The following is a 16,111-nucleotide window of genomic DNA, read 5'->3' on the forward strand; positions in this document are numbered from 1 at the left end:
TCTGAAGATCATGGTTCAAAGCCAGCTCAGGCAGGAAAGTCGTGAGACTCTGATCTCCAATAAACCACCAGAAAACCGGAAATGGTGCTGTGGCTCATGTGGTAGAGTGCTAGCCTTGAGCTGAAGAGTTGAGGGACAGTGCTCAGGCCCAGAGTTTAAGCCCCATGACCCACAAAAAAAAAAAAAAAGAGAGAAAAAAAAGAAAACCTAAAGCCCCATACTTCAGAATATGGCCTTATTTGAAAACAGAGATCTTGTAGATGTGACATAAGTTAAAAAAGATCACAGAAGAGGGCTTGGAATGTGGCCTAGTGGAAGAGTACTTGCCTAGCATGCATGAAGCCCTAGGTTCAATTCTTCAGTATCACATAAACAGAAAAAGCCAGAAGAGGCACTGAGGCTCAAGTGGTAGAGTGCTAGCCTTGAATAAAAGAAGTCCATGGACAGTGCCCAGGCCCTGAGTTTAAGCCTCAGAACTGGCAAGAAAAAAAAAAAAAAAAAAAGAAAAAAAAGAAAAAAAAAGCTCATAGAAGAGTAAGTGAGCCCATACCCATATGAGAGTATACTCTGTGTGTGTGTGTGTGTGTGTGTGTGTGTGTGTGTGTTGCACACAGGTCAAGAAACTTGAACTCAGGGCCTGCGCACTGTCCTTCAGTTGTTTTGTTCAGGGCTAGTGCTCTACCACTTGAGCTACAGCTCTACTTCCAGCTTTTTTTCTCAGGTATTTAATTGAAGGTAAGAGTCTCTCCAACTTTCCTGCCTGGACTGGCTTCAGACAGTGATTCTCAGAGCTCAGCATTCTGAGAATTACAAGCATGAGCCACCCATGCCCAACTGACAGTATATTTTAAGGGAAGAAGACAGAGACAAATATTCAAAAGAAGAGCTGGAGAGATTTGAGTGATGAATTCCTCATTCGATGAAGGATTAAAACTTCTTCAAACAATGATGATAGGAATTGGATAGTCATGTGTGAAGGAATAAAAATGAACCCTTATCTTATACCATACATAAAAATCAAGTACAAGCAGACTAAAGACTTAATGTCTTGAAATTTAAAATTTCTGAAAGAAAATACTGGAAAAGCTTCATGAATTGGTCTCCACAATGATACCACAGAGCAGAAACAGGTAAGTAGGGGGCTGGGAAGGTGGCCCAGTGGTAGATTGCTTGCCTTGCATGCATGAGGCCCTGGGTTTGATTTCTCAGTACCACATAAGCAGAAAAAGTTGGAAAAGATGCTGTGGTTCAAGAGGCAAAGCAGGGCTGGGAAGGTGGCTCAGTGGTAGAGCGCTTGCCTTGCATGCCCGAGGCCCTGGGTTCGATTCCTCAGCACCACATAAGCAAAAAGAAAAAAGCCGGAAGTGGCGCTGTGGCTCAAGTGGTAGAGCGCTAGCCTTGAGCTGAAGAGCTGAGGGACAGTGCCCAGGCCAAGAGTCCAGGCCCTACAACCAAAAAAAAAAAAAAGGAAGAGAAAAAAAGAAAGAAATAGACAAGTAGGATTGATCCTATATTGCATAGGAAATAATTTACCAAATGAAAACTAATCTTCAGATTGGAAGAAAACATTTGCTACCATAGAGTTGATAAGAAGTTAATATCAAAAGTAAATAAGGAACTCCTAGTACTCATTGAAAGAAAACCTATAGTCCAAATAAGACTTTTGTCCAAAGACACAAAATGGCCATCAGCTTCATGTAAAGACACTGGACATCATTAATCATGGACAACGTAAATCAAAAGTACAATGAGCCAGGCATGGTCATGCACTCTATCATGCCAGCTACTTGGGAAGCAGAGGCAGGAAGATTATGGTTCAAGACCAGATCAGACAGTACAAGACTCTATCTTGACAATAACTGAAATCAAAAGCAGTAGGAGCTGTGCTTGAAGCTAAATTCAATCCCCAGAGCCAAAAAGAAAGAAAAGCAAAATACAACTCAATTAATAAATGGGCTAAAGACTTCAGAGAGACTTCTCTGAAGAAATAAGAATGGCCAATAGACACATGAAGATATGTTTGACATCTCTGGCCATAAGACAAATGCAAATCAATACAACATTGAAAGTCCACTTCACCGCCCCCCCCCCACGCCCCCACCTTAGAATGGCCATTATCAAGAAAACTCACCATAGCAACAGCAGATGCTGGTGAGAGTATGGTCAAAAGGAGATACTAATAACACTGTTGGTAGGATTGTAAACTTGTTCAACCAGTTTGGAAAGCAGTGTGGAGTTTCCTCAAAAGACTAAACATAGAGTTTCCCTATGACCCAGTAGCATCCAATTGACTACAAATCAAGCTACACCATAGCTAAGATATGGCATCACATGCCCTTCAGTGGACAAATGGATCAAGAATATGTGGTATTCCATCAGAAAGAATGGCAATTGCCTCATTCATAAGGAAATGGAAAGACAGAAAATATTATACTAAGTGAAGAAAACCAGACCTAAAGAAACATAGGTTGTATGACTTCCTTCATTTATAAAAATTGAATATGTCTATAAATCTACAAGTAAACCCAATGGATAGTAAGACAAATACTTACCTGGACATGATTAATTAAATAGCAGCCTAAAGATTCACACAGTGAGAACAAAGGAATATATTCTTAGTAGAGGATTGCAAGGGCTCAAGAACTGTGCATATGAGCATATAAAATTAACATGATCAAAATGAACTCCAAGAAATGGAAGCAGGAGGTTTTTCATTGTACTGTTTGCAGTTCTTCCTCTTTTTTCTCTTTCTTTGCTTTTCCCCCCTTTTTCCCTGTTTTTTAATTTTTGTGCCCTTTGACTTGTATATAAGTTTGTGTGAGTTAGGGAAGGGGAGGAGAAGCACAGCAACAGCGGGACAAAGGATGAATCAATTCAGCAGTGAAACTCACTAGACTGTTAGAAATGAACTATAAAACTTGTAGGAGAGGGAAGTGGGGGGGGGGGAAAGAGTGGGGATGGAGGTGACAATGTTCAAAAGGAAAGGTACTCATTACCTCACTTATGTAACTGTAACCCCTCTGTACATCACCTTTACAATAAAATTTTTAAAAATCTAAAATTAAACCCAAACCCTAGAGGTATATCACCATACACTTGTTAGACTGGCACATGTGCACACACACACACACACACACACACACACACATAGACATACATGCATATACATAGACGAGTACACATACACATAGCTAGGAAATCACAACTTTGGCAGGATATGAAGAAATTTGAATACTTGTACACTGTTGTTGGCAATGTGAAATGGTACAATTGCCATGAAAAACACTAAAGAAGTTTCTTTTAAAATATTGTAAATAGAATTACCAAAAATCCCACTCAGGTAACTAATCCAAAAGAACTAAAAACAAGACTTTAAGGAGATATTTGCGTTCTTATGTTCACAGCAGCATTAGTCCCAATATCCAGGCATGGAAGCAACCTAAATGTCCCTTCATGGAAGATGGGTAAAGAAAATGTGGTATACTATGTTCTACAACAGAATGGTATTTATTCCTAAAAAGAATGAAATCATGTCATATGTTACAACATAGATGAAGCTTGAGGACATTTGGTAAATGAAAGAAGACAGTCATGGGAGGACAAATACTGTATGGTTTCTTATGTATTTTCTTATGCTTTTCCTTTGCCAAGTATGATTTCTTATCTATCAAATATATAGTAAAAAGTAGAATGGTGATTGTCAAGGGAGGGGAGAACTGGAAAACAGGCAGCTGCTGTTGGTGGCTATAAAATTTCAGTTGTGCAAGATGAAAATTTTCTATATATTTACAATGTATATTGTATAACAATGAACATATAGTTAACAGAAATGTATTGTATACATGAAAATTTGCTAAAAGGGTGGATTTCACATTGTGTATCTTTTGCCACAATAAAAAATTAACTGTTGTTATTGGCAAACATCCAAATGTTCAACAACTATGTAAGGAAATAGGCAACATCCAACACTGCAGATAAGAGACAAAGAACACTTTTTATGGGTATTTCACAACATTTGATATATGTAAGTTCCCTCTATGCAGGCTTTCACCAGCAATCTTACTTCTAGAATCTATAATATTGATATATTGGCAAAGATATAAAAATATATGCACAAGTGATTTCCTTTATGAATATTTGTAACTCTTAGAACAATATATCATGAAGCACTATGTAGCAATTGTTGGGAACTGAATATGTGTGTTTGGTCAAAATTCATATGCTAAATCTCTATGCTCTAAGGTGATGTCATTTTTTTTTTGGTTGGTCATGGGGCTTGAACTCTGGGATTGAGCGCTGTCTCTGCACTCTTCAGCTCAAGGCCAGTGCTCTACCACTTGAGGCACAGCTCCACTTCAGTTTTCTAGTGGTTTATAGGAAATAAGAATCTCATGGACTTTCCTGCCCAGGATGGCTTTGAACCTGGATCCTCAGATCTCAGCCTCCTGAGTCACTAGGATTACAGGTGTGAGCCACTGGCGCCCGGCTTAGGTGATGTTATTTTGAAGGAGAGCCTTTAGGAGTTAGTTAGTTTTGATGAGGTTGGGACCCAAAAACAGTATTATCAGGAGGAGGAAGAGGAGAAGGAGGAGGAGGAAGAGGAGCAGTAAAGAGTGCATAGCCCCTTCTGTCTTATAGAAAGAGATAGGTGATTGATAGACAGATAGATGGTAAATAGAGATATAGGCATAGATATATAAATAGATATAGATATCTAGTTATAGACATATATAGATATATAGTTATAGATGTATAAATAGACATAAATATGGATATAGATACAGATACAGATAAATTAGGAGCTGTTGTTTGGTGGGTATAGAGTTGCAATCATGCAAGGTGATTGGATGGTGCCTACTCACATCTAGGACTGATCTTCCTCACTCAGGTTACTCATGTGAAGATACAGCCATAGTATTTTCAAGAAGCAGGAAATTGATCCTCCCTGAGAAGTGAATCTTCGGCATCTTAATCTTGGACTTCTGGGACTGTGAGAGACAAATGCTGGTTTTGTATTATGGTAGCAGCTCAAGGTGAATAAGTCTCAGTACACTATTGTGGATTGGTCCTCAATATATATTATGGATTGGAAAAAAGCAAAGAGAGCAAAGTATTGTGTGGTTAAATTGTGATGTTAGTTGAACTGGGTAAAGCATTTCAGGTGTGTTGGTAATGGTCTTTTTCAGGGAAGACATATATATATATAAGTAAATAACCTGAATAGGGAAGACCTTTCTTCGACGGGCCCAAGTAGTATGGGTATGTGGAAAGTTAGGACATGTTCTTTGGTTCTTCCTTTCACAGTAATGTTTCCCCTGCTGCTGCCCTTGGGCACCAGACTACAGCTTCTTCAGCCTTTGGCTCTGACGCTTGCATTAGAGGTCCTTAAGGGGCTCTCAAGCCTTCTACTTCCAACTGGGGCTACATCATTATGCTCTCTGGTTCTGAAGCTGCTGGCTTCTTGAACTGAGCCACGCTACTGACTTTTCTGGCTGTCTAGATTACAAACAGCCTGTTGCAGAACTTTTCAATCCCTGAAATTAGATGAGCTTATACGCTAAATAAATTTCTTCTATATTCATAACTCTACTTATTCTGTTCCTCTAGAGACCCAGACCAATCCAATAGATGTTGAGTGCTGTCATTTATCTAACTAAGAAGGTTTATTTAAGTAGGAAGGATAATTTACTATATACACTTAAGAATTTTATAAATTAGTCGGACGCCGGTGGCTCATACCTATAATCCTAGCTACTCAGGAGGCTGAGATCTGAAGATTGCAGTTCAAAGCCAGCCCGGGAAGGAAAGTCTGTGAAACTCTTATCTAATTAACCACCAGAAAACCGAGCAGGAAAGTCTGTGAAACTGTTATCTCCAATAAACCACCAAAAACTGGAAGTGGCAATGTAGCTCAAGTAGTAGAGCGCTAGCCTTGAGCTGAAGAGTTGAGGGACAGTGCTCAGGCCCAGAGTTCAAGCCCCAGGACCAACCAAAAAAAAAAAAAAAGAATTTTATAAATTAAAAAGTAAACCATAATAACTTTTAAAGAAGGAAAATAGTGAAGCAATAGGAATAGATTTAAGGACAATATTTGATACATCTGTATATTCATTTTCTATTGCTATAATGTATTACCACTTCCTGTTCAAACACCCAATAAGGCTAGTTGGACACAAATCAAGGTTGCTTTCACAGGGATGAGGAATCTATTTTCTTGCCTTTCTCTTCCTCTTATCAACCACCCCCATTCATTAGGGCCCTTATGGGCCCTTCCTCATCTTCAAAGCCAGCAGCAGCTGATCTGTGCCATCTGTAGTTCATTCTTATGCCTGGTTTCACTTTTCAGAAACATCATGATGGCATTGGGACAACTTGGGTAGTCACCCCTATGGTAAGGTCAGCTGATAAGCAACTTTAATTACATCTACAGCCTTCATTTTCCTTTGCCAAGTAAGCTTACATATTTATGACTCCAAACAGTTAAAAGCTATTATTTGCTTACTACAAATTGACATATTTTAGTTTGGATCTATGTAAATCTTTTAAATAATTATAGAAGAAAAGATAATTTTATAGAAAAAAATGATAATTTTTTTTTTTTTTTTTTTTTTTTTTTTTTTTTTTTTTACTATTCCACTTTTATTTTCAGACAAGTTAAAATTAAAAGAGTTCACAAAGAAATTTTGCCTGTGCTGCCTTCTGATATGGAAACGTTTGATGGCTCATTTTACCTTCTACACTGTTATTAAAGCAGGATTGGTGCAGTGGAGGTAATTGTGTGTGAGCAGCATGCTTTTGGTGGTCAGTTCTTCAGCTTGCTCTGAACCTCTCTGATTCCCTTGCTGTTCTTCCTTTTGTGACTGTTCTGAGATTAGTATGGACCCAAGGGACTGCCCATTGCAGTTTGACACATGGAAACTAAGTTTAAAACCAGGGCCATCAATCCAGTTCTTTAAGAACATTTTCACACTGTGGTGGCAAGGTTTGGGTTTGCTTTTTGTTTTCTTCTTCAGGTAGCTTTAAACTTTGAGAGATGTCAAAAACTGATTTGCAGGGAGGAGTTTGGAGTATGTGAAACAAGTTTGTTCTTCTTCTGCTCTGTTGGTTACTGCTATCTTCATGGATCTGACACACTATTTATCTGACAGTGCACTTAGTACTGCTTCGCCAGGGAAAATCACACAAAACAAGCCTGGCGCATCAGCACTTTCATTGTGTGTCGGGCTGAGCCTCTCTTCACATGGTCACATCCCCATTTTAATCCATTCCTCCCTTTCCCTGCCCCTTCCCCAGACCTGCTTGTTTCTGTAGCACTTATTGCTGGTTTCCCTGAGCGCCTGTTTCCACTTTGTGTTTTTCGTGGGGCCCAGGAAGCTAAAGCTGTGTGTATTTGTGGATCAGACAAGTGCAGCAAGTTAATATCATTGGCTTCTGAAGGGGAGAGTGAGGTGATGGCTGCGTTTAAGTTGGATTTCCTTCCAGAAATGATGGTGGATCATTGCTCTTTGAATTCCAGTCCTGTGTAAGTATTTTTGTTGTCTAATTTTTTCCTAAGCAGAGGAACTGGGCTGTTTCTGTTACTTTTGTTTGATGAAATTGATCCCTTTCCTTAAAAGAGAGGGAAAGAATTGGGCAAAAAAAAAAAATCTAAATTCTCTCATGGTAACATTTTTTGTTTTAGTCTGATTCTATTTCATAACTGCTAATTTCCTCCAAGATGTAACTAAATTCTTGGTGCAAGGGTGTACTTGATTTATGATAAACTGTAACACCAGTTCAAGTGTGCAGGCTCCAGTACCTTCCAGCTATAGTGTTATCCTGTAAGATTGATTTCAAAATTTTCTTTTAAACTGCAGCTTTATTACTTCATTCAGGTTGGGCATTAATTTCAAATAATCTTTTGGGAATGAAATGTTTTATTATTGTTTTAATTAACAAATTATTAAGCTATCACAGAAGAAACTGGTAAAAATGATAATTTTTAAACTTTACAAATTTAAAACAAAATGTAGCAAATGCAGTTAATGCTATATCCAGTAAGAAGATATAAACCTAGAACAAAGTAATATCACTGTAACTCAAAAGAAGTATACTGTAAAAAGAAAAGGAATCGCAGAAAAAGTCTAAATGTTTCTAATAATTATATTATTATATAATATAGTTGTAGTTCCATTTGTTTTGAAAACCATTGTGTGTATTGTATGGGTTAAAGAAAACAAATGAGAGTATACGATCCCTTAACTACCCTGTATCCTTAAGAACCATAGTTCTACATTCTATGAAGCCATCATAACCCTCATCCCAAAACCAGGCAGGGACTCATCAAAGAAAGAGAACTATAGACCCATTTCTTTGATGAATATTGATGCAAAACTTCTCAACAAAATTTTGGCCAATCGACTTCAACAATTCATCCAAAAAATCATACACCATGATCAAACAGGATTCATTTCAGGGATGCAAAGCTGGTTCAATATACGCAAATCAATTAATATTATTCATCACATCAACAGGAGCAAGAATAAGAACCACATGGTTATCTCAATAGACGCAGAAAAAGCATTCGACAAGATCCAACACCCCTTTATGATGAAGGTTTTGGAAAAATTAGGAATCCATGGAACATTCCTCAATACAATAAAGGCTGTATATGACAAACCTACAGCCAGCATTATACTCAATGGTGAAAAACTAAAGCCATTTCCTCTTAACTCAGGAACAAGACAAGGATGCCCACTCTCTCCACTTCTCTTCAATCTAGTATTAGAATGCCTAGCTACAGCAATAAGACAAGATGCACACATAAAGGGGATCCAAATAGGGAAAGAAGAAATAAAACTCTCCCTCTTTGCAGATGACATGATCTTGTATTTAAAGAATCCCATAGACTCCACTCCCAAATTACTCAAGCTGATTCAAAACTTTGGTAAAGTAGCAGGTTATAAAATTAACCCCCAAAAATCAATGGCTTTTCTGTATGCCAACAATGAGAAAAGTGTGGCTGAAATTAGGAAAGCAACTCCATTTGTAATAGCCCCACAAAAAATAAAATACCTAGGAATTAACTAAAGAAGTGAAGGACCTCTATGATGAAAACTTTAAAATCTTGAAAAAGGAAATCAACACAGAACTTAAAAAATGGCAAAACCTCCCATGCTCCTGGATTGGAAAGATTAACATCGTGAAAATGGCAATACTTCCCAAGGCTATCTACAAATTCAACGCAATACCTATCAAAATTCCAACCTCATTCTTCAAGGAAATAGAAGAGGCAATCCAAAAATTCATATGGAACAATAAAAGACCCCGAATAGCAAAACGCTCCTCAACGGAAAGAACACTGCTGGAGGAATATCAATACCAAATTTCAAACTCTACTATAAAGCCATAGTAATCAAAACAGCTTGGTATTGGCATAAGAACAGACCTCAGGACCAATGGAATAGAATTGAAAACCCAGAAATGAACCTACAGACCTATAGCCATCTAATCTTCGATAAGGGAGCTAAAACAATAGAATGGAAGAAAGACAGCCTCTTCAGTAAATGGTGCTGGCAAAATTGGTTAACTACTTGTAGAAAACTAAAGCTAGATCCTTATATATCACCCTGCACCAGAATCAACTCCAAATGGATCAAAGACCTTGAACTCAAAGCAGACACTCTGAAAACATTACAGGATGGAATAGGAGAAACCCTAGGTCTCCTTGGCCCAGGCCGAAATTTTTTGAATAGAGACCCGGAAACACAACAAATCAAAGAAAGGTTGGACAAATGGGATTGCATAAAGTTGCAGAGCTTCTGCAGGGCAAATGACATAGCTAGCAAGATCAATAGCAAGCCCACGGATTGGGAGAAGATCTTTACTAGCCATACAACGGACAAGGGTCTCATATCTAAAATATACTTGGAACTCAAAAAATTAAACCCCCCAACAACAAATCCTCAAAGAAACAACTGCCCAATAAATAAGTGGGCGAAAGACTTAAAGAGAAACTTCTCTGAAGAAGAAAGAAGGATGGTCAATAGACACATGAAGAAATGTTCAACATCCCTAGCCATAAAAGAAATGCAGATCAAAACAACATTGAGATATCACCTCACCCCAGTTAGAACGGCAAAAATCAAGAACTCTAACAACAACAGATGCTGGAGGGGATGTGGACAGAAAGGAACCTTACTTCATTGTTGGTGGGAATGTAAACTTGTTCAACCACTTTGGAAAGCAGTATGGAGGTTCCTCAAAAGACTTCACATAGAACTCCCCTATGACCCAGCAATCCCACTTTTGGGCATTTACCCAAATATTTACAAACAAGACCACACTAAAGCTACCAGCACAACAATGTTTATTGCAGCATTATTTACCATAGCTAAGATATGGAACCAACCCAGATGCCCCTCAGTAGATGAATGGATCAAGAAAATGTGGTATATATACACAATGGAATTCTATGCCTCCATCAGAAAGAATGACATTGCCCCATTTGTTAGGAAATGGAAAAACTTGGAAAAAATTATATTAAGTGAAGTAAGCCAGGCCCAAAGAAACGTAGGTCCCATGGTTTCCCTTATTTGCAATATCTAGTATATGTATGAGTCAAGCGGAAAAGTTCACATAATGTGATGTTAGGAAAATGAACCCTTAGATATGTATTTTAATGTTTGTTTCTTTCATGCATGTGTTTCTAACGCATTTATAAGATTATCTCTTTGTTGCTTTGTATGTCCCTCCCCCACAGTATAACCCCTGCTTTCACTATATTTGATGTCACTATAACTTGTGGAGGAGATGGGGAAAAACCAGTTGTTTAAGGATTCAGGTGGACCTGTTGCAACAATGAGAAGTACAAGTTGTCATGTCCAAAACGAGCTTTACAACGTCTGTGCAGGAGGGGGTGGGTGGGGGGGGAAGGGGGGGGAAGGAGAAGGATTGGGATTGGGGGGACGGGGGAGGCTGGGAAGGGATGTGAAGGGTAAACCAAAGGAGGAGGCTGCAATGCTTGGTAAGAAATGTACGCATTATCCTGCTCATGTAATTGTAACCCTTCTGTACAGTATGTTCACAAATAAAATTAAATTAAATTAAAAAAAAAAGAACCATAGTTCTCACATGGGGGAAGAAAAACAATATAATTTTAAACTCATAAAAACTAGAAATTTAAATTGGAATTAGAACAACCAGCATTGATCCAAAAAATGAGATTGATCCTAAAACTATAGAAAGAAATTTAAATTCACAAAAAAACTATATTATCAAAAAATCAAAAATAGGCCACATTTGGTTATATTAAAAAGTCAATCCCTTTTGTTGTAAAAGGAACATGGATGCCGGGCACAAGTGACTCAGACCTGTAATCCTAGCTACTCAGGAGGTTGATATCTGAGGATTACAGTTCAAAGCCAGCCCATTCAGGAAGTCCGCGAGACTCTTATCTCCAATTAACCACCAGAAAACCAGAAGTGGCACTGTGGCTCAAGTGGTAGAGTGCTCTCCTTGAGTTGAAGAGCTGAAGGACAGTGCCCAAGCCCCAGAGTTCAAGCCCCATGACTGACAATAAAAACAAAAAGGAACATGGAAACTTGGTGGTGTTGATGGTATGGTTTCTTGCTGTTATCAGACTGATGAGGAGAGAAAACAAAAGGACAGGTATGAGCTGTCCTTTTGTGTGTGTGTGCACGCACGTGTGCACGCACGTGTGCACGCTTGTGCATGCATGCATGTAAGTCTTATGGCTTGAATTTAGGGCCTAGGCACTGTCCATAGGCTTTTTTGCTCCAGGCTAGCACTCTACCACTTGAGCCACAGGTTCTACTTCCAGCTTTTTCGGTAGTTTATTAGAGTTTATTAGAGTATCATGATCTTTCCTGCCTGGGCTTGGTAGGCACTGCAATCCTCAGATCTCAGCGTCCTGAAAAGCTAGGATTACAGATGTAAGCCACTAATGCCAACAGGTATTTTACTTTAACCTTCCTTCCCTAACAATTATTCAATACAGAAAATCCACCTAACTCCAGGATCAGTGAGGATGAGGAAACAAAGTAAGAAATGTCTCTTCCCGTCATGGCTTGTCCCCATTATTTTATCATTTCTTAATCTTCTAACAAAATCTGTCTCCTCCTGCCTCCAGACTATAAAGGTGCAGATGTTACTACAACACAAGTTCCACCCCTACGATCTCACTTCTGAGCCTCTTTTTCCTCAATCAGGCTTCCATATAATTCGACTCTGACATTCAATTGGCCCCTAACATGTCTCCATGGACAACCTCCTAACCCTCTTCCAGGACATTAAACAAGTAGGCAGGGATATCTCTTACAAGAGGATGAAACAGTCACATAACTAAAATTGAGATGAGTTTTGTTGTTCTCTCAGGAGGGAATGTGTAGGAAAATGCCTCTGTTAAGGAGACATGGTGGATAGTAAAATAGTAGGGTGGTATGTGGAGAGGAGCTAAGAGTGTAAAATGAGCCAGATAAAATGCAGAAGTAAAAACCACATTCATGAAATGTTCCCACATGAGCATAATTTGAACCATAATCCAAGAAAAAATAGCCAGTTAGCAAGGCCCAACCAGCAAAATCCCCAGTCACTCCATTAAAGCCTGTCTTCAACACCATATAGGCACAGCAATGGTGTTATATACCTCTGTCTAGTTGCCCACCATTCTTTAATCACATTCTAATAAACAGTTTCTCCTATTCTCCTGTTTCAGTGAATTCTTTCACCAACCTATGGCTCCAAAAATTCACAATACACATCATTGTTCACACCATCTACTCTAACCATGGTATCCTCATTCTGGCCAGCAAGGAGAAGAGAAGGATCAAGAATGGAATGCCTTTTTCTGTTTATGATAGTAACTTGCTAAATGATTCTCTGCATTAGGTAAAAAGTTGTAAGAATTCATTACCATTTTAAACAGAGCCTAGAGGCTTGATATGCTGGCTTCCTCTTGCAAAGTGGGAGGTTTCTCACATTTCCACCTTATGGCTAGTATTTTCTGGTAGCAATAAAATTGAATTTCACACTTTTATTTTTCCAATAGTCTTTGCCAGTATGCAAGGAGAAACACACCCTGGTATTCAAATAAAGTAACTTCTGGGGTGGAAAATGAAAAGCTTTATCCCATAAAACTTTAAAACTGATCTAAAACTGGTGTAAGAACTCCTGCATTGTAAACAATGAAATTCAAGGGTAAAAAATATGTGACATTTTCCCCTAACTATCAGTAGGAATGGTTGAATGGTACCACCTTTAGACTGAATACACCCAGGTTGTTTTATGTATATTCATGTGTGCTTTTCCTTGGATTTTTATCATCTCTAATTTTCTTGTTCCTGGAAAAGACGTACTCAGCCCTGAGGTTCTTTTTTGTAATAAGACCTTTCCAAAAGTCTCTGGTTCAATGGCACTCAATAAATCTTTTAAAATAGTAAAACTGAAGGCATCTTAAAAAAATACCCCAGAACAATATCCTGTCTCATAAGCATTAGGATTAGTACTTAAGAAAGAGACGATTTTTTTTTTGTAAAACATGCACAGAGCTCAATGCAGTCAAGAAGAGATTTCCAAAAATGCATTCCCTACTGAGGAAAGCCAAAATTTTCTAAACAGGCTGATGATTAGGTTATTATGGATAATCTGGTCCTTGATCCAAGAGGGATTCTCTACCATCAGAAACTTGATGATGAGTAAGCTACAAGATATCATAAAGAAAAACATGAAAGACATTCCAATCCCCTTGGTGATGCATAGCTCATTATTCTGGGCAAAGATGAGATATCCAGCTGTTAAAAGGTTTTACCTGAATTTCAAAAGGGTAATAAAATATATGCTTATGAGAAACAGAGTATAGTACTTCTTTTTATTTTTATTTTTTGTCAGTCATGGGGCTTGAACTTGGGGGCCTGGGTACTGTCCCTTAGCTCTTTTCCTCAAGGCTAGCACTCTACCACTTTGAGCCATAGTGCCACTTCCAGTTTTATGGTTAGTTGGAGGTAAGTATCTTATGAACTTTCCTGCTTAGGCTGGCTTCAAACCCTGATGCTCAGATCTCAGCCTCCCGAATAGCTAGGATTATAGGCACGAGCCATCAGCACCTGGCTTGTATAATACTTCTATTTATGATAAACATATCTTCTTTCAATTTTTGCCATTTGCGTTTAGAAAATGGGAGTTGATGTTGCCTAGGCTGGTGTCAGAATCATAGGATTAAGTGATCTTCCACATCAGCCTTCTTAGTAACTGGGATTACAGACATATGCCTCCACAGCTAGCTTTGTTTTGCTTTTTAGGGACATATAACATAAAATTCTTTTGATTACCTTAAGAAGTTGAATTTATGGGTCTCTGAGATGTGAGTAAACTATACTCACTGTTATGGAGAAACATTCAACCCTCAGAATAGTATAATGGTATAAAAACGTTTAAGTGAAACTCTTTAGCACTATCAAGGTACAGGAAGAAGCTTATTTGAAATTCCTTTTTTGAATCACAGTAGAGCTTAGAATTTTCTGCTAATTCAGCTACTGCATTGTCTTCAGTCTATTAGTGTCAAAAAGCATCAAAGTGCTATAGTACTTTCTGGATAAAGCACTGACACCCAACTCCCAATTAAGTTAGTATATAAACATTTTTGGGGGGTAGGGGGTACGGTTCTGGGGCCTGAACTCTGGGCCTGGGTGCTATCCCTCAGCTCTTCAGCTCAAGGCAAGTTCTCTACCACTTAAGCTACAGCGCCACTTCCGGCTTTTTTCTTTTTTCTTATGTGGTGCTGAGGAATCGAACCCAGGGGCTCATGCATGCAAGGCAAGTGCTCTACCACTGAGCCACCTTCCCAGCCCAGTATATAAACATTTATCTTAGGATAGTCAGGTGCATAAAGAAGTAAACTTTGTCTTGCATCCCTGTTAATCTGTACATTGTCAGTTAATTCCCTGTCTCCCTGACTACTGTTTATAGATATGACTTGGGATGCAGAACAGAAAAAAAAAAGTCTTGAAAGTTGAAAATTAGCTTGCTAGACTAAAACAGTAAGCTGTATATCTGCCTAAGAACTTTTTTGTCATCATCTCAAGCCAATCCTAAAATTTGGTTTAAGGGTTATAAAACACAGTCAGACAATGATCAGGCGCATCTGTTTAATTTATTTGTTTATTCAGCACTTAATGAGTCCCTACTTTGTGGCCAGTCCCGCAAACAAAGGTCAACCAGACAATACCTGAACAAAATTGCCAGCTATACCATCCTCTGGCTCCTTTCCTGTATAACTCAAGGCTGTTGGAGCCTAGAAGATAGGTTCTTTTTTTTTTTTCTGGTGTGGCCACACTAAGAATAATCACCTTTCCTGCCTTAACCAGCCACTCCTCTCTTTGATTAGTCTTTTAGAATAGATGGGTAGATCTCGTCTGTTGGGACCCAACTCCCCCAGAGCCAGAACTTTCATTTACCTGTGGTAAAAAATGGTAGTTGGAAAAGCCTAATATCCAAAATATACTTCGAGGTCAAAAAATTAACCTCCCAAAAAATAAACAATCAAAGAAACAACAACCCAATTAATAAATTGGCTAATGACTTAAAGAGAGACTTCTCAGAAGAAGAAGAATGGCCAATAGACACATGAAGAAATGTTCAACATCTCTGACCATAAAGTAAGTACACATCAAATCAACATTGAGATTCTACCTCACCCAAGATAGAATGGCCATTATCAAGAAAACTAACAGTAACAAATGATTGCATGAATGTGGCCAAAAGGGAACTCTATTCTACTGTTGGTGGGAATGTGAACCCATTCAACTACTCTGGAAAGCAGTATAGAGGTTTCTTAAAATACTAAACAGAGCTATCCTATGACCCAGCAATTCCACTCCTCTGCATTTGTCCAATAGAACACAAACAAGGCCACTAAAGCTACCATAAGGTTTGGCAAAAGGAGACCACCACATAGTTTAGGCAGAAAAGAGTTTGTTGGGGAGAGAGCAAACTGCTAGCCTGCATGAGATGGAGAGTATGGAGAGAGAAGAGAAGAAGAACAGATGGAGGAGACTGTGGGTGAGTGGGATTACAGAGGGAAAGAGGGAGATGTGACCACAGCAAATTTGGAAGT

This window comes from Dipodomys spectabilis, unplaced genomic scaffold (genome assembly GCF_019054845.1).
Source record: "Dipodomys spectabilis isolate Male_0828 unplaced genomic scaffold, ASM1905484v1 ptg000059l, whole genome shotgun sequence".
In the NCBI taxonomy this organism is placed as follows: domain Eukaryota; kingdom Metazoa; phylum Chordata; class Mammalia; order Rodentia; family Heteromyidae; genus Dipodomys; species Dipodomys spectabilis.